This window comes from Macaca nemestrina, chromosome 14 (genome assembly GCF_043159975.1).
Source record: "Macaca nemestrina isolate mMacNem1 chromosome 14, mMacNem.hap1, whole genome shotgun sequence".
Taxonomy (NCBI): Eukaryota; Metazoa; Chordata; class Mammalia; order Primates; family Cercopithecidae; genus Macaca; species Macaca nemestrina.
In genome coordinates this window covers 58,117,670-58,137,892 of record NC_092138.1, presented here as the reverse complement: position 1 = coordinate 58,137,892, position 20,223 = coordinate 58,117,670, and the positions used below count along the sequence as shown (strand labels likewise).

At 33.2% G+C, this 20,223-nt stretch overlaps 1 protein-coding gene across 13 annotated transcripts in view; it reads left to right on the top strand.

The window, feature by feature from the left end:
- Positions 1 to 20,223, top strand: part of LOC105493874 (leucine rich repeat and Ig domain containing 2) — a 1,258,361-nt gene that overhangs the window by 765,056 nt on the left and 473,082 nt on the right. For all 13 annotated transcript variants that reach the window (XR_011612666.1, XM_071077897.1, XM_071077888.1 and 10 more), the window contains one exon: positions 634 to 719. The gene's annotated coding sequence lies outside the window, so the exon portion shown is untranslated. The remainder of the gene's footprint in view (positions 1 to 633; positions 720 to 20,223) is intronic.

The window sequence follows — 20,223 nt, the reverse complement described above, 5'->3', positions numbered from 1 at the left end:
AAACGTCATATTCTAATCCTGAAAAGAACATCTCATTTCCTTTTACAATTTTACAATTCCAAAAGCAGATTACAGTTTTTAACTGATTGCGTTTAAATTTTCCTTTATAAATTAATCATCACTATTTTTGACTTTTCCAATATATTAAATACTGAAACCACAAGGAATAATCTTTGACTTGCATGCTGACCACATTGTCAAATTTTAACCTTTGAAATGGAAGGTTTACTGACACAGCAAGTCTTTTTTCCTTCCGTTCTGTTTTCTCCTCATTACTTTATAACAAAACACCATTTTGCCTTCTGGAGTTTCAGTACACAGATCTTTAGATATATGAATGGCTTTAAACATGAGTTTCCTTTATTCATCTATTTAATAAAAGAGAAGATAATTTAGTGATTAAGTTTAATAGATTGTTATGTTCTATGAATTCCAATTAAACATAACAATATACTTACCTTCAAAATGGAAAAATCACAAACACGTGAAGTGAATTAATCCCTATTGTGTTTCTTTCATTTATAAAACAAATACTATATATGTTAATTATTATCGGTATGGCCATTAATATATTAAAATCCTTCTTGAAGCAAGCGAGTGTCATTTTTCTTTTCATTTCCTATTTTTTGGCAGCGTGGAAATAGGGTTATGAGAAGAAGCTCAGAGCAGAGCACCAAAAGTGGCCACCACCAGCATGAAGAACCCAACAATTCAAACTGGTAAGTGGGTCCCTTTTTCTATGTTTCAGGCAATCTGTTGATTCTGTGTCTTATGCAGGAAGTCTTCATAGTTTATAAATAAAAATGAGAAAGCTTCTAAAATGTAGACTGTGAAATTTATTCTCATGACTTGGAAGACTTTCGGGAGGTGGTATTCTGTGGGAAACTTGACCAGACTTTTTTATAGACAGACATGGATTTAAAGTAGCTGTGTAGGACTGTGGAAGTTGCTGACATTGAGTCTTAGTTTCCTTATTTTAAAATGGAGATTATCATAGTTATCTGGTTAAATTTTTATAAGAATTAACTAAGACATTGCATATAAAGAATTCAGTAGTTTTCTTAGCATAAAGAACTTAAAGATATGACTAATACTTACTGAATACTTTTCATGTACAAGTACTAACCACTAAATACTTTACTGTATTATTTGTTCCTTGCCTTAACCTGAAATTAGTAGTGATAATTATCCTTGTTTTATAGAGGAAGAAAGTTTGCTATTAACAGATGATGTGACTTGCATTTAAATCATATGCTGCTCCATGAGACAGTTATTTTGTATACAATTGTACCCATTGCCAAAATTTCTATTTTTGTATTTATTTATAAAGTCAAAAAACCTTTAGTATCTAATATATGCCAGGCTTCTTTTAGCTGAGACACCATGCTACTTCACAAATAATTATTACTTAATATATGATGACTATATATTTATATGAGACCTTATATTTATTGACAGCTTATGAACACATAATTGTGTTTAGTTTTCACATACTCTGTAAAAAATGCAGAGTGGAGTTCATTATTCATATTTTTACAGATAAAGAAATTCAGGTTGTGAGACATTAACTGGCTCTCTGGATGTCTTAGAGCTCAGTACTTCTCAGACTCTCTGTGAGTAAGAGTCAGTTTATTTTTTATGCATTGCAGATTGAATGTTTTTGTAAAATTACTAAAAATTAATTGCTAGAAAAAAATGATAAAAAGAAGATAGAAAATATACAGATTTATATTTTTATTCTTATTTATCCTCATTCTACAAACAACAAATTACCTCATTTCTATAACATTTTCCATACTTTCTCCCAATCTCTATAAATCCTCATGATGCAGACCAGTTATTGTTTGCAGATTGACACCAGCCTGACCATACAGACAGGTGACAGTTGACCATACAGCACTGGTAAAACTCATGTGATACAAGTGTAACACTCAGTCTAGGTTTTCCATCTCCTAGTCCAGGTCTTTTCATAGTAGCCTTGGCTTCCTGAACACACAGTAACAAACCTGTTTTATGGTCCAAGGGACAAGAAGATCAACTTCCAAATTGTTAAAATGAAACTGGTGCAAGAAAAATGAAAAATGACAAAAATTATAAAAGAGTTGTATGAAACAACTGACATTAAAAAATTGGGGGAAACATTTGGAAGCCTGTAGGAACGACTTATTCTACATTGATTTATAAGACATCAAGACTTGTAAAAATTCAGTATGTGTTGTGTTTTTGAAAAACTTTCTCAAGATTTTTTTTATGTCTCTTCTTTTTTCATTTTTTTATTCTTTGAGAAGGTAAGTTAAATTTTATTTAGGAGACTAGACCTTGTCAGTTCAAAGCAGTATACCAACCTGTGTACAATTCTGAGAGATAAAGGTGGATCCTGGCCTGCTATGAAATAAAAACGAACTCATTTCCACACTACATTGAAGGGGCTTGAAAATAAACGTTACTTGTTATTTCAAAACTACCAAAGAAAATTGTAGCACTTTGGGGTGCAAAGTAAAATGCACATTGAGTCAGCAATGAAAATTTACTTTGTAAGATGATTTTGTGGCTTTCTCAGTTCTACTGAAATGAATCCAAATATTTACATGTGCTATTTTATTAATAACTATTTTACCATCTGTGTCAAAGTAATATTACACAGATGTTCGGGAATAGCTTTTGGTTGTGAGTAAACATTAAAGGAAGATTGAATTTTTCTCAAAATTATGCTGATGGAATGTTTTTTTTATCATAGTTTGAGATGTCAGAAATAAGTATTTTTTTTTAAGTTCTACCAGCTTAACAGTGCTTGATTTAGCTTAAAATGGCTGTAAGCGCCCAGAGAAAGATGACATTTTATGATAATATTCAAAACTGACACTTTCAGTCAACCTATTATTAGTTTCTGGGAAGACTCTACATTGCTAAATTGAAATTCACAAACGGAAGTAAAGAAAACCTATGGCCTTAAGTAATGTAGAGAGACTCTATGCTTCTTCCCCCTGACTGAAAGATCCAAGATTTGTATCACTCAGAAAATGAAGCAGTCATACATGGGCACCTTTCTTCAATCAATGCCTCTACATCTGTATTTATTTGGTGATTACTTTTTCTGCTCCCTCTGAAAATGGAAGAAAGGAAGGAAGAACTTACAGTAATGCATTATGTCCCAGGAAAGAGAGATAAAGTCCCAAAAGCATTGTAGGTGTTACAATAGTGGAAATAGAGACAGTAGTAGTGTGTGCATGCTCACAAGTGTGTGTGTGTGCGTGTGTGTGAGAGACAGAGAGAGAGAGAGAGGCTCTAGAGATGTTATCAGATCAAGGTGAGAAGACCACAGAGTGGGGAAAGATGATGAACCATCTACCAACATTCTAGAAAAATTGCATTAATAGAATGCTTGCTACTCATTGGAATTTGGTCCTGAGCTTTTTCATAACAATCTGCTCTTCAACTGTGAAGCTGAGAAGGTTTCTGCTAAAAAAAAAAAAAAAAAAAAAAGTTATCAGTAGAACCAAGGGCTAATGGTCAATCTTGTCACTTGTCTGTTAGAAAATCCTACACTTCAATAGATTTTTGTCACAATCTCAGATCAGTAAAGAAAAAATAACAACAAAACCATTAAGGCAAAACTGGTTGTCAGTAGTAATTACTTGACATGAAAAATTAAAATCTCAGAAGAAAAGCATATGTAAAGCAAGAATTAATACAGAAACCAGAAAAAATGTTTTAGAAAATTGTTTTCCATCCTTGCGTATGCATTGAATGACTCAGAAATAAAAAACACAGAGATTGGATAAACTAAAGTACAAACAATTGAAAAGTAACCAAAATGTTACAGAAGAATGATATCTGTCTTTGGAGGCAACAAAGAACAGAATCAGATTTGTGCAAAGGAAACTGAAGGAGCACTCAGTTTCTTCAGAACTGCAGAGGGCAAAGATAAACTGTAAAAACAATGAGAGAAAACATATGACCAGTATGGAAAACAGAAACAAATGTATAGGTAATTATTTATGAAAACAAGAGACCAAAATAAATAAAAAAGAAGCACTAATTCCACAATTGCAAGGGAAAAAATCTTGTTGAAGAAATAAATGGAAAGGTTTTTTTTTGTTTTTGTTTTTTTTTAAATAAATTGTTTGCTGTGGTCTAAGATTTTTTGTAGTGCATGGAAATTACTTGTTCTTTAAGTGTTAGGACAACCTAATAGTAAACTTAGACAAAGATTATCTTGGGTCTAATAGTTTCTTTTTTAATTTCTCATGCTTCTATGGTTATTGGTCTATTCAAGATTTTCTTGATTTCCTTAACATATTTTGATAATCTGTGTTAACCTAGAAAAACTACCAATGCTGAGTAATTACTCATGTGTGAACCTACGTATTAAAAAATAAAAGACTTGAAGTCAATGCACTAGTGGAATAAGAAGTAACTTTTATTTTTTCAACTTTAGTCTCTTCTGTTTTCTGGTATATAAAATAACCCTGTATCATAGGTTAAGCGAGTATTTGTATCGAAACATACATAAGAACAGTGTGCAAATCATAAATGAATAGCTAAATGAATTATCAGAATGTCTAAAACACTGTGTAATACCGCTCAAATTAGGAAATAAGACATAATCAACACCATTGCAAGGGCCCTTTTTTTCTTTCCAAGTCACAAATTCCATTCTTTCACAAGGCAACCCCTTTCTTGAATTCTAAAACTATAGATTATTTAGCCTGCTTTTGAGTTTCATAAATGTAATAATAGTGTTTACACTTGTTTTATGTCGGCCTCTTGGTCTCAATATTGTGTATATGAGATTCCTATGTGTGGCAATAGTTTAATTTTCAATGTATTTCATCATGACCAGATTTTGGACCTTACGTATTTATACATATCTTTTGGGACATGTGTGTGAAAATTTCTCTTGCTGTGTAATTGTGTTTATGTGGCTTAAAAGCTTGTTGATAGATAGATGCTACTTTCTCAAAGAGTTATACCAATTTGTATTCCCACTGACATAGTATAAGAGTTCCAGTAGCTCTATATCTTTATAATCACTTGGTAATCATTATCAGAGATTTTTGTTTTAGCTGTTCTATTGGGTATATTGTGGTATCCCACTGTGGTTTTAATTAACTTTGCTATAACTGGTAAGAATGATGCTATTGTTTGAGTGTGTCTCCCACAAATCACGTGTGAAAAATGTGATTCCGTGTGTAGCAGCGTTGGGAGGTTGGATCTTTAAGATGTGATTAAGTCACTGAGAGAGATTAATGCCACTCTTGTTTTATCCTGTTAATTCTTGAGGGAGTAAGTGTGTTCTTGCTCTCAAGTGACTGGATTATTTACCAAGACAGCAGGCTGTTAAAGTAAGGCCATCCTCTTGTTTGGTCTCTTTTACACGCACTCTCTTGCTTTTCTGTTTTTCTACCATGTTATGACACAGTATGAAATCCCATGCCAGAAACTGCTAGCATACACTCTGACTTCCCAGCCTCTAGAATTGTAAGACAACTAAACTTATTTTCTTTACAAATTACCCAGTCTTGGGTATTCTATTTTAGCAACAGAAAATTAACAAAGACAGATGGCATTGCTATACAAGATCAACAATTCCTTCCTCTAAGTTAAAAGGGTACATGGACATTTAGAAGAGGCATTAAGAAGCATAGTAACTTTGTTCGCCTCCACTAAATGAATAATCAAGGCTTAAAAAACCTATAATTTCCTATTATATAAAGAAAATTATATATATTATATATAAAGAAAATTACATGTAATGTATGTTATATATTTCTTATATTTTGTATATTGTTATTACATATATGTAATATATATAATTATATATATAATTCATATAAAACCTTATGTCATTAATTGTTTGCAAGTCTGGCAATCCCATTTAATTTAAAATTCAACATCTATTTTTTTTGACTTTCCCATTAGCTAATTAATACATGAGAATCTATCAAGTTTTGTCCTGTTTCATTGGGTACCAACCTATCTTATGACAGTAGAATCACAGCTGAATGGTGATGATTAAAATTTGTTGCAGAGAATGATTGCCCACCCGATTTGTGTGTTGGGAAAACTAATTATTTGTTAAGCCATTTGAAACGAGGGATGGCACATGGGCAACAGGCATGAAAATGATCCAGGAGGGCAGCATGATCTTGACAGAGGGCCTCGGGCTCTCAACCATGCAGCAAGTGTGACAGCTCCATCACTTTCCCAGGCATTTCCTCTGGTGAGCTATGTAATGGTTGATTTATTTCCAGTACTATTAGTTTCCAGTGTGAGAGCCTGGATGATATGTTGTTGAGACAATTTGTGTGTGCATCATTTAATACTATGTTGTCTTATGGTATGATTGCCTATGAAGCCATATTATCAGGAATTAGCAAAATTCAAATAAATTTTTCTTTGTTTTAGTGTGGTAAAATATATATGACAAAAAATTTACAACTTTAACAGTTTTCAAGTGTACAGTTCTGTAGGATTAAATACACTCTCATTATTGTACAGCTATCACCAACATCAATCTCCAGAGCTTTTTCACATACCGACTTAACTCCAATGCACAGGAAAACTCTACTGCTTTAGAGCTTCACCCGGTTTCTCTTTATGTTATTGATTTCACAAATTACATCTATACATAGTGGGTATTCCTTTACGTATACTTATAATTATTTTTATACATTTGTTTTTTTAAATCCTGTAGAAAATAAAAAGTTAAGTCACAAACCAAAATTAAAATAATACTGTTATTTGTGTTTGTCCCTGTGTTCATTTTTACTGGAGAATTTCATATTTTCATATGACTTTGAGTTACTGCCTACCATCTTTTCATTTCAAGTTATAAGACTCCTGTTAGCATTTCATACACAGTAAGTCTAGTTGTAATTAAACTGTCTCAGTTTTGTTTGTCTGGTAATGTTTTAATTCCTCCCTATTTTTGAAGAAGCTTTATGCCAAATACAAGATTCTAGGTTGGCAGGGTTGTTTTTTTTTTTCTTATTTTAGCACATTAAATATATCATCCTACTGCTTTCTGGTCTGCAAGATTTCCACTGAAAAATTCAATGATAGGTTAATTGAGGATCCCTTGTACACGATTAGTGTTCTTTCTCTTGCTGCTTTCAATGTTCTCTCCTTATATTTAGCTTTCAAAAATTTGATTGTAATGTCTCTTCTTCTGAATCTCTTTATTCTACTTGGAATTTGTTGAGCTTCTTGGGTTTATAGATTCCTGCATTTCCTCAAATTTGGAACATTTTCAGCCATTATTTCTTCAAATAATCTCTGTACCCCTTTATCTCTCTTTTATCTTTTTGGATTCTTATAATGTGTACAATTCTGTTTATTGGTTTACTGTAAGTCCCTTATGTTCTGCTCTGTTCACTTTTCTTTACTCTTTTTTCTTTTTGCTCTTCAGACATAATAGTTTTAGATGACTTTTCTTCATGTTCACTGTTTCTTTTCTCTGCTTGTTCAAGGCTGCTGTTGAACAGCTGTAGTGAATTTTCAATTCAGATATTGTATTTCTCCCACTCCATAATTTATGCTTCATTCTTTTTTTATGACTTCTATATTTATCAATATTTTAATTATGTTTATATATTGTTTCTCTACTTCCTTGAATTTTTTTCTCCACATTCTTCTTTTGGTCTTTGAGCATATTTAAGATAATTATTTTAAAGTCTTATCTAGTGAGGCTGATGCATTTCTTTAAAGACAGTTTCTGAAGATTAACTTTGTTCCTTTTGATGGACCATATTACCGTATCTCTTTGAATGCTTTATGATATTTTTGTTGAAATTTGGTCATTTACAAAAGAGACCACATCTCCCAGTTTTTGCAGACTGGCTCTGTGCAGCGGAAAACTTACTAATCAATGTACTATGAACACATAAAGTCCTCTCAGACCTTTTTTGAGCATATATTCTGTCTGGGCATGTGTTTATGCTTTTCTCTCTTATACACACTGTAGAACTGTGATTGCTTTCCAGAGCTCCTAAAAAACCTGTATTAGTCAGTCTCTCGTGTTTAAACTTTCTGTGGGTAAACAAGGGTCTAGAGCTTTCTAATCTAACAACTTGCTGATGTCACTCACAGACCCTTTTACGTTTCAAGGAGTCTCAACTCAGCTTCTTCTTGGAGCCTTAGATGTACTATTGTATTATTTTCCCAATAATCTCTTACCTTAGGGTTTCTGTGGACCTGCAACTGCCCCTCTGTCCTGTAGTTTTTGCATGCATGCCACTGGTTTACATGGTTTCTAGCCTAAGATCCAAATTATGCCGCTTTTTCCTCTTCTGAGCTCCAAGTAAGGAGGGTGAAAAACCAGTGCCTTGGCAGTGCTCACACTGGTTATAACCTTGCAAATATGATCTACTTTGCTCTTTCTGGCCCAAGTGAGGGAACTGGGTATTGGGCCATCATCTTCCACCTGTGAAGCACTACATAGGATAAAGAATGGGGCAAAGGCAAGTAAAACACTATGAAATTTCTTACCATTTTTAATGTGGCTTTTTCTTGATTGGGCATTTGCTTGGTTTCTGTAGATTTCTGACTATCAGAGATACTATTAAATTATATGAATCAGTCTATAAGTTTATCTATTTATTTTAGTGTTTGTTTTCTGTGATGGATAAAAGGGCTTCGAGCTTTCCATTCTGCTACTTTCCTGATTATTTTTTTAAAGTTGTTAACAAAATGCATTGTGAATGTAATACAATATTGCATATTTTGTATATTATTTTGATGTATGATTTCAGCATTGGAAATAATTTCAATGACTTGAAAATATGTTATAAACCTTTCAAACAAGGAAAGCAGAATCAGTTAGTTATTCATGTCGACACAGTTGTATTATGTTCTTTCCTACTCTAATATATGATTCAAAGGGAAAGACTAATTTTTATGAGACTTTTATTTGCAATCTATGACCACAATAAGCACTGTGTTGAATTAGACTTCTTTAAAAAAATTCCAGTGGATCAACCAATTTTTACTCATTAAAAATAATACAAAATAAATAATATGTAATAAAAATATTTACTTCTTCAATTTTACTCTAGTTTTCTAGTTTTAATCAGTTTGTTGTTCAAACAAGCAACAGTCTCATGAGCTAAGTTTTGAAGGAGAAAGTGCATGCTATGGTATTTAAGGAATTGTGGTTCATGTTAGATATATGATTTCAGCATTAACAAAGAAGAATTCCAATGACTAAAAAATATGTTATAAGCCTTTCATCATAGGGAAAGCCGAATCTGTAAGTTTCTCATGTCAATATTGTTTTTACTATGTTGTACGCTACTCTAGTATACGATTTGAAAGAAGAAAGAGCTGAGGTTAAGAGTCAGCTAGGGTTAAGTTATTTTTATTACTAGGACAGATCCACCCACTTTGCCTTTGTATCTTATCAGCAGAGTTAGTTTGGATTAATTTTGTATAAACAATAATTTTAATCATTTTTAACCAATTTATAATACCATTTCTATAGTTTAACAATATGCATGTGATGCAGAGATAGCTGGATAATTTTATTCATGCCTTGTGTTCAGTTTAATAAAAGAGAAAAACACTTTGAGTTAACGTCACAATTTTAGTGAAATGGAATGCTGTCTTTTGTTAATTTTTAATTTATAATTCTTGTGGGAACATAGTAGGTTTATATATTTATGGGGTATATGAAATATTTTGATAAAAGCATAAAATGTGTCATAGTCACATCAGAGTAAATGTGCTAAACCCTTCTGATCATAACTACTTTCTTGGCAGATAAACAGAGAGATAGCAAAGTAGTTATATTGTAACATAGGAATAGAATTTATGCCAATCACTCTTTAGCTTATATCCTATGTTGTATAAAATGTATTTGCTAATTTAATTACATGGGGAAATATTGAAATATTGTGTTATAAAATAATGATTCATACAATAAACTACTAGAATTGTGAGGTAGTTTCCCTGAACAAAATATTTGCTTCCCAACCTTAAATGTTAGAGAAATGTTTTGTCTTGACAAATCTGCAGAAAACCCTAGCAACATTTTGATTCTCTATGACTTATGGATTTCCTCCTTATACAGGCATAATGTGGAGTATATTAAGATGAAAACAGGTTCATTTCTTCTAACTTTAAATAAATAAATAATTATCTTTATTGTGACAGGGAGGAGTGAATATAAGGTGCTTTAAATTTATTGGCTTTGTTAAAGATATTTTTCCCTGCCAAATGCACTCAATTAAAACAGCTACCATAGGCTTATCTTATTTTCAGTAAATCATTATGAGTTTTTTTCAATTTGCTTTTATGATTGAATTCTAAAACTCTTCAATGGCTCATCTTGGTTCTCTCCCCTTCTATGAAACCATCTCAAGTGAATATTTTTGTATACAATAGCACACACGTACATATATTTGTCTGTGTAAGGTCAAGTAAATGCCCATGATTTTTCCTTTATGGCAGTTCACATGACCTTTTACAGGCCATTTGCCCCTAATGCTCAAGGCTAAAACCCTCCTATTTAATTCACATTGCTTGATCTTTTTCTCAATAGAAATGAAAAGTCCTAGTATACCTATAATCCAGACTATCCATGAGCAAAATTGGAAGACAGGTGAACATTTTTCTCATTTTTCTTCATCCCATTTTTCTTTCTTTTTTACTTATTTATATATATTTTTGGCCTTTTGGTGCCAGTGTTCTTTTGTTCTGCCATCCCACTCTTTCAAAAAATCAATTATAGTTTAGGCATCAGATAAAAGAGATTTGATAAATTTCTTCACACTAAATTGAAAGTAATGGCTAAGCTCTCCTATACAATGACATTTTTCCTTTAATAACTGATGTTACATATCTAGGTAAATAATTATAGATACCAATAACAAAGACTAGGGTAACTTGTGAAATGATAAAATTTGTTGCCTAAACCAAGAAACTTTTGATAGAGAAAAAAATGCTATTAATCATTCCCTGAGGATAATAGTGTAAATCAGAAGTGTCTTTTGTAACCCAGAACCTAAATGTCATCTTCTAACCCTAGTATTATTTGTCCAGGATATTTAACCCTGCATGTAGTTCCCACAATTTGTAGACATATACTGTCTTGCAAAACTTAATGTCAAGAAGTATTGCTCTTTAAGGTGTTACCAAGATGGCTTAGAAATCCTATGATGGGTCATTTTTCAATTTTTAGTTCATAATAGATAGTTCCTTGGAAAAATGCTCAGAACTTAATTACTACTCACAACCAAGTTAATCTATGAATCCACATTACTTCATTGAGCCACTGTTTCCTTGTTTTAAACATTGTAGGGGGAGGTAATTAGACTAGAAAATGCCCAAAAATATTTTCATCACTGATATCCTATGAGTCTGAGTAAGAGTTATGATAAATTTTTATCCCTTCAATAAATAATAGCACAAACTAAAAAATCATTTATGTGTAATCTATGTGAATTTTTGGAGCCCTCTAAAATAATGATTGAAGAGAAAGGTGACAGAAACTTATAACTCCATTTTTTCCCCCATTTGTGGTCTTCAGTTGTGGACCAACTGTGCTTGATCTCTTTCAAAAGTGAGATGTCATTGCAAACTCAGGTATAAGAATTTTTTTTTTTTTTTTTTTTTTTTTTTTTTTAGCTAGAGCATGATGAATGTTATTCTAGCATGTGACCCTTTTTGTTGATCATAAAATGAAAATAACGGCATTGGTTTTTGTTTTATTTCTAAAAAATTGTTAAAAATCAAATTATCTGCCATAATTCTGTATTATTTGAACTGAAATAATTTCACCTTAGGGATTCTGCAACAGTTACTAACCATTATAATGGCAGCTATATGACCGTTCTCTCTTCATCTAACCCTAATGGATAAAGTCAGGTTCTCTAGGAAGTCCATTCAGTTACTCTGATTCTATGAGATTAGAAGGCAGCATGATTTAGGACTAACGTAAACAAAGATAAAGAATAGTGTTAAGATTAGAAATAACATTAGAGGAGAATGAATATAAATTTTAAAAGGAGACAGATGATGCTTCAAATCTTGGCTCTGTGGCTACTGACTTTGTCACATTAGACTAAGTCACTGATACTCTTTTAGCCTATGTTCCTTCATCTGTAAAATGGACTGCTGACATCTAATAACTCACAGAGTAATTGAAAAATTTCAATGAGATAAATATGTAGAGCTGTCACCATTGCTGTAATGTCATAGACTGCACAACAATTACTTTTCTTTGCCTGAGAATCATTAACTAATATAATCAGGAATTACTACTTGCCTTTGGAACCTGATGTTTTTGTAACTTTTGTCCATATTAGACTCTCAGAAACTATCCTCTTGCTCTCCTCTCCACATCCCTGCAAATATAAACAATGACATTGATTCGCAGACTGTGCTAAGTCAGACCAGCTGGTGCCTCAGCTGTAGGGAAATGAGCCCGATCTTTCAGGACATCAATTCTCAATATTTGTTACTCATTAGAGCAATTGTTTGCATCTTTAAGAATCTAACGTTTCTTTTTATTTTCATTTTTTAGTTATTTCCAGTCAAGAAAAAATAGTATGTGCCCAACCTAAGTTACGAGGACTTTGTTTGATACAAAATGTGTTACTATTTTTAATGGAGTAAATACAAATTGAAGATACCCTGTATGGCCAGGAAACACCATTTCGGAAAGCCCCCAAGTAAATGCTAGTGAGAGATGAATGGTGGGGAGAGAGCACTGAGACTGGGAAAATGCTGCTTGCATAGCACTTTAGGCTCCTAGTGAGGCAGATCAAGAATTGTCTTATTATCTCGATATTGTGTAATATGTTTCAAAAAGCCCATCTGGAACATTATTTTGATTTGTATTCCTTTAGAATCAACTTCAATTTCAGTACTATCTTCTATCATTTTATGTTGTTATAAAAGTGAATCAAATATTTGTGGCAAACTGTAGATTTTTCTTCATATAAGAAAAAAAAAGACTATGACGATAAACAAGAAAGACAGGCAAGAATGAGTTTATGCCCAAGTGTTTAGGGTTATATTGTATCTTCAATAGAAACACTAGAGACACTTTCTACACTTTCTACACTAGAAACAACTAGAGATCGTGGAGTTTAAAAAAAAAATTAGGTTGAAGTAAACGGGAAGTGATACAACGGGTTCTAGACATTTTTAGTCTGTTTGTATGACGAAGCTGAGTTCTTGCTCACTTACCTTTTCTTCACCTCACACTCCTCCACCCCTCCCACACACACACACACACAAACCACATACTTGCCCTCCAGACTGGGAGAAATTCATTACTGTGGTATACTATCTATCGTACCACTTCTTCCCAAATACCGGCATAGTAGAGGAATTAATTCCCAGAGGGAGGAGTAAAATTTCCTGTTACAGATACATTATATTTTATATAGTATCTTTTCATTGAAAGATCATTTTTCTGATTACACACCAGGAAGATTTTCAGTTTCTCCCATTTCTCCATTACTATGTATTACATGAAATTATTTATTTGGCTTTCATTTCGCCTATTGCACTGTATTCTTATATATGTTTCTAATAGCATCTTTCTCTTTGAGCAAGCATTCTATAATCTGGACTTTAACACCTACACTGCAAGGCTGAGTTTTAGTATTGGGAAATATGTTTAAGTTAGACATAAGCTATATTTTGCTAATAGTTCTCAGATAGTTTTGCAAACAGTTCAATATTTCACTTATCCAAAGGTCGTTTATTTTGCAACCTTGATTCCCAAGAAAATAACTAAGATCCTAAAAGGACTCTGAGATTTTAGAAGAGATATATCTTATGTGAGTGTTGTGTATAAAATATTTGCTCCTAGCCGGGCGCAGTGGCTCACGCCTGTAATCCTAGCACTTTGGGAGGCCGAGGCGGGAGGATCACAAGGTCAGGAGATCGAGACCACAGTGAAACCCCGTCTCTACTATAAATACAAAAAATTAGCTGGGCGCGGTAGCGGGTGCCTGTAGTCCCAGCTACTCAGGAGGCTGAGGCAGGAGAATGGCGTGAACCCGGGAGGCAGAGCTTGCAGTGAGCCGAGATCGCGCCACTGCACTCCAGCCTGGGCGACAGAGCGAGACTCCGTCTCAAAAAAAAAAAAAAAAAAAAAAAAAAAAAAAAAAATTTGCTCCTATATTAAGAATAATTTCAACTGGTTCTATTATCTGGTTTTCCAGACTGCAGGGAGTTAGAAAAAGGCAGTAAGTCTGTTTAAATCAGATATACTATGAGTGTCAAAAAGGGATAGCTGGCAAAATAACAATAGATAAAAATAAAAGACACACTCAGATTTACAGATTGGAAAAATTACAAAACCATGATTACTATGATATAGAAGTAGATTCATCAGACACAGAAGAATAAATATATGCCTCATTTATTCAGCTTATGAAAAACATGAATGTGTAATATGCCTTCTTAAAATAATTTTTCCGCATCAACTATTGGTTTTTATTGGATATATGGCATTATGTTTATAAGTTATCTAATATGATCTCAGAAGACTGATTTTTTTATAGTAACAATATGCGAACATATTGTCTTCACTTTAAATTTCGAAGCACATACAATAATATTATTTAACAATATAAATATTTTGAAGCTTCAAATATTTCTAGGCAACCGTCTTATAAGAATGCCAGATTATCATTTATTTATTTGATAAATAATATATTTACTTGGTACCAGTTTTGGACTGAGAATATTGTCTAGTGCTAAGAATACAACTGTGAAGAAGATATTATTTCTGATTCTAAGGAGCAAAAAGTCTACATGGGACCCTAGTTCCATATTAATATTCATACTAAATGTCCATTCATCTACCTGGAAACATAAAATGAGGTGACATAGACTTTTTTTCTGGCACATAGAAAATGTTCAGTGTTTGTTGAAACTGATTCAACTCTCATGTATTTTTTACAACTAACCAATGAGCTGAAGCGTATCACTATCCCTATTGACTGTCAACTTGTTACTAAATCTCTTTAGCCCAGAATCCTTAACTTTACAATGAGTATGTAATTACCTAACTTTTGGGGTTATTGTGAAGATTCAAGAAAACAATAGCATGTGCAGAGGTTTTTTTTTTTTTTTTTTTTTTTTTTTTTTTTTTTTAAGTTTTCTCCTTCCCATCCTTTTAAATGCTTATTTCCAGAAGATCAGATGAAAGAGCTATAACATCATGGTGGAATATATTTTGATTGCCTTTTTGAGTTTACTAATATCATTATTTTCATAATTAAAGCATCATCTATTTTTTGCAAATTAATGTAAAATAATCTTGTAGAGTACTATTGGAATTGTTATAATAGAGCGTATATATACATTCAGTGATGCCGAGATCTTATTTTATGGATAATTATTGAATAAATCATGTTGCATTGCAATTTAGTAATGCAAAAATCATAATTCACATTTGGGCTCTATATATCTTTAACAGCTTGCTCCTGTATCTCAAATCCTACAAGAATAGGCATGTACTACTTGATGCTTCATAGCTTTTTGTAGACTTTCTCTTCTCCAATTTTTAGAGTATGTAGTTTTTGAGCAAAGTTCAAGGTAAGCAATGACTTTAACATTTGTAGCCAGGGCAAACCTTCAAGAGTGGACAGTTAATCTAGGAAGCTTCAGAAGTAGGATGTGGGAGGATGGGAGTTTGTCTATCAAAATTTAGGTGAACCTGTCAGTGGTCATCAGACAGGTACCAGCAGAGCTGAGAAGCAAGTAGCAAGGATCCCACCTAATGGCAAGTGAATTTTGGAAGGGGAACTTCAGGTTCTAACAAGATCAGTGAGAGGATGACCAAGTGTTTGCTCCAGATCTTGGCAGTATATGTTTATATGCAAAAAAAAAAAAAAAAAAAAAAAAGAAAAAAAAAAAAAGAAAAAGAGACCCAAGTATATTAACAGTGACTCTGTTAATGTAACTAAAATGCAGGATATTTTTCATGGTGAATATTGGGGCAGAAGTGAGCAGAGGTAAAAATTGTCATGAGACAAATAACAAGACAAATGAAAATCACAGAAAATGTAGTTAATCAGCAAGTAGATTTTTAGCTATGAACAAGTGTCACTATGTTAGTCCTGGTACATATAAAAATATAGGAGCTTGCACCTTTAAGAAACATATAATCCAGCTGCAGAAATCATCCTTCATTAAGTAAAAATAAAATATAATTTAAAAAAACATTCAGAGAATGATTTCTGACAAATTGTTTGCATGCTCCTGAGACTTACGATATGTGGCTCATGTTGTGATCTGAGGCTACAAGAGCAATTTGTTGTTGATCTCTTAAAACTAGTCCTACCAATTCATAATCCGCATCAAGTCAATTTCCCAACAGTTTTCTCTCTATATACTATTAAGCTGAACAGCATTGAAAGAAATTGATAATTATAGTCTCCTTTGTAATTTTCCTTGTGAAGTATTCTCATTGAGATTCACTTTCCGGTACCCTGCCTGGATTGCTAATTCTTTTCAGTGAGAATGCTTTGGCTGAGTTGTGTTATTAATGAAAATTTATGCCTCCCAATAACTTTTTATATGAGGGGAAAAGAAAGTAGCAATGACAGGAGAGAAAAGGAAACCATTAATGTGAAATTCATATACAATGTTGCTCTCATTCTCTTGTTGGAGGTAGTTTTATATTCCTGGAACTAGTATTTACATGAAAACTTTCAGTGTGGCACGGTGGTTCCTACCTATAATTCCAGCTAATTGGAAGGCTGAGGGAGGAGGATTGCCTAAGCCAGGAGTTGGAGACCAACTTGGGCAATATAGCGAGAACCCATCTCTTAGGTTTTTTTTTCTTTGTTGTTTTGTTTTGTTTTGTTTTTTGTTCTTTGTTTTTTTTTTAATTATCTAGGCATAGTGGTACGGACCTGTAGTCCCAGCCACTAATAAGGCTGAGGCAGGAAGAATTGCTTGAGCCCAGGAGTTTGAGGCTGCAGTGAGCGATGATCGTACCACTGCACTCCAGCCTGAGGACAAAGTGAGACCCTATCTCTAAAACAAACAAGCAAAAACTTTGTGACATGGTGACATCATTGTGGATTGAAGGTTATGGCATATAGTTTAGTCACATTAAATTATCTCAAGGCTTCATTGTGTGCTTTGCCAGCACTTCAGTCCTATTTGAAAGGCTTTCTTTCATTGTACTACGTGATTAGCTATATAGTTGGTCCCATGCAAGGAAAAGATACTGCGCCTATGCAAGAAGACTGTCATACACAGAGCTCATGAACATTTTTTATAAACCACTGTGATGGGTCAAGGTTTCTCCTGAATCTCTCTAGGTTTACATATTTCCATGATGTGCACTACTTGATTGTCTTTCTTCTGGAATTAGCTCTGTAAGTGATCATGTTCACTTATGATTTAAGTGGCTAGTTTATAGCACTTTGGCAATTTCAGGAATGTACTCTGTCCTCATGAGTTGTAGAAAATGATTCTTGCTTCCAAGTTCTGGAGGCTCTCCAAATGTGGAAGGGGTGAGGAAAAGATAACATGTATAGTAAAAGTAGTCAAATATTATTTTGAATAAATCCCACGAGGAATGAACACAAAATGGTTCATAGCCTACGTCTGTAGCAAGACCAGTGATCTTTCATAATGAGAGAAGAGTTTTCACCAAAAAGAATCCTTGTTCCAATTCATTTCTTATATTTTTACAGGAACTTCTTGAACTAGAAGCTTCAAATTAACAAATATTTTATGTTTGTAGGTTCAGTTTGTGTCATGCATGTCAAAAAAAAAAAAAAAACTTCATGTGGCCTTCAAGGTCATAGTTTGGGATGAAGAAAGATGGCACTTATTCCAATGGGTAGACTACTGGGCAATTTCTCAAAAGATATCTGAAACAGTCTGTTGTCTATGCTCTGGAAAATGAACAGTCAGAATGGTGCAAAGCTCTGAAATCAAGGGAGACTTCTGCAAGCCCAAATTCTCTTTTGGTACTCTTTCCACATTTTATATTGATTTCTCTTCCTTTTCTTGAAAGTCTTTATGATTTGTAAGAAATGCACTACCATGCCTCTGAGTTAGAAGACAGAGAGAGAATGGAGAAAAGTCTTGGGAGGCTGTAAATGAGGCAATCCAGTATAGAAGCAACTCAGGTTGGAGGAAGAAGTGTGTTCGTAAACTGACAAGCCAGGCCAGCCCCTGTAGTTGCCTTGTGTCGAATCTTGGTCTTAGAACTAACCAGTATGTGACTTTGATAAGTCTTTTTCACTTTGCTCATGTGTAAAATGGCAATAACAATAGTACTTACCTCAATAAAGTTTATGTGGTGATTGAATAGCATATGACTTATAAAACACTTAACACAGCATAAAATAAACACTCAAAAATTACTAGCCATTTTCAACAGGTTAAAAAATGTTAGTTATTATTTGAGAAACAAAAAGCTTGAAGGAGATAAAAATGAGATATATGAGAACACATGGGAATATAGAAGGTAGTTCTACTACTAATATGCTAAACTGAGTCTTATAAAAGTATGTGTCTACCTGGCAAATGAGAAAACAGTGCCTTCCTGATACAGAGGGCATCATGATCAGAATATAGCACCTGGGATACCATGGTGTAGGTGAAGAGCTGCAAAATGGTTCGTACTTCAAGAGTATTCATTTCAAGGCAGGGGAATGTGGGAGATATGATTTCAGAATTAGATAAAGGCTGTCTAATGAAGGCCATAATATTTTATGTAAGTAGTTTGTACCTGTCCCTATGAATAATCGAATGCCATTGATTGGTTGTAAGCAAGAGAGTAGCATGGCCTATTCTCCCAGACTGTCGCAAAAGCACAGATTTACAAATTAAATACATTACGCTTAGTGTAGTCCCTTCTCAAAACCCATACCTATCTTTTACTCTTTGGCTCTTGACTTTAGTTGCATCCTACACTCATGCATTGGTTTTGATTGTATGTTCTGGTTGTTTATTATATGAGTATAGCTTGCCTGAAACTACATTAGAGAGAGGGTAGATTTGTCCTCATTGTCACCATGCAAGTATTTAGATAGGGAATCATCTTAATGCCCAGATTACTTTGCAAATCAAGTATTTCTTATGAAATATATTGGATTAATATTAAAAATATATTCACTTATTCAGGTAGGGCAAAGATATAACTATTTTAATAATCTAGTATATAAGAGTAGCCATGCAATACTTGTGTTCCGGAAAAATTATGAGCTCACAATCACCTAAAATGTTAATGTCTTTTGTCCCTTAACCAGTGTCTCCCACTGTGTTTCTCCTACAACTTATATTCTATGTGGCAAGCATGATGATTTTTCCTACAAGACAAACAGAAGGGAAATTTTATTTAAAACCTCAGGAAATAGAAAGCAATAGAGAAAGTGAGTGAAGGGATCTAAAAGAATACTAGAAATATTGATGAGAATAACAAAATGACTTGGAAAATCCTTAGTACCTGTTCTTAATACTAATGGCTGCATTTTGAAATTCAGCTAAAGAAGCTAAGAGGTGTCAAAAATGTATCACATTATGTTCTAGCAGATGGTTAAGTAGTATTTTTTTGTTAACTCATTTATCTAAAGCTCTTTCATCTATATTAAAATTGTCCTTAAGGAAAAAAGAAGTTTCAGAAATGTTTGTCATCCTTTATTTTGAGGGAAAAATCCATTTTCTATGATATCTGTCAAGTGCAAAAACCTATTTAAAGGAATTAGCTGTAATAATTCACTGCTTTGAATTGATTCCTTTTGCAGTATTGCTTCCCACACTTTCATCTTATTTCATTCAAGTGTCTTTATCTTGCAGTTTCAATGATCAAAACTTATACAATACAGAATATATATGTACATTGTGTGTGTATATATTTAATATGTATATGTATGTATCCTAAATACCAACAATCTGTTTAAATGCATTTGAGACTTACTTTTCTTGTATAGACTTCCTCATGCCTACTATGCCCTCTAATGTCTATCTGTTGCCTGTATACTCATCTTTTAAATACATTATTCTGCAGGTGTTATATCAACCCTTTTGAAAATTTTGTTTGAGTTCACTGTTTGAAGGTGTCATGTGTTTATATGCATGTGTGTGCTTATTTCTACAGGAGAGGTAACAGAGACACAGCTTAAAAATAAGCGCAAAAGTTGAAAAACAATTTTAGCAAAGTGTCATAAAAGGAAGACAAATATAAGCAATGGAAAATTGACTTGTGTCGGTATATATTGATATTTATTGTTTACA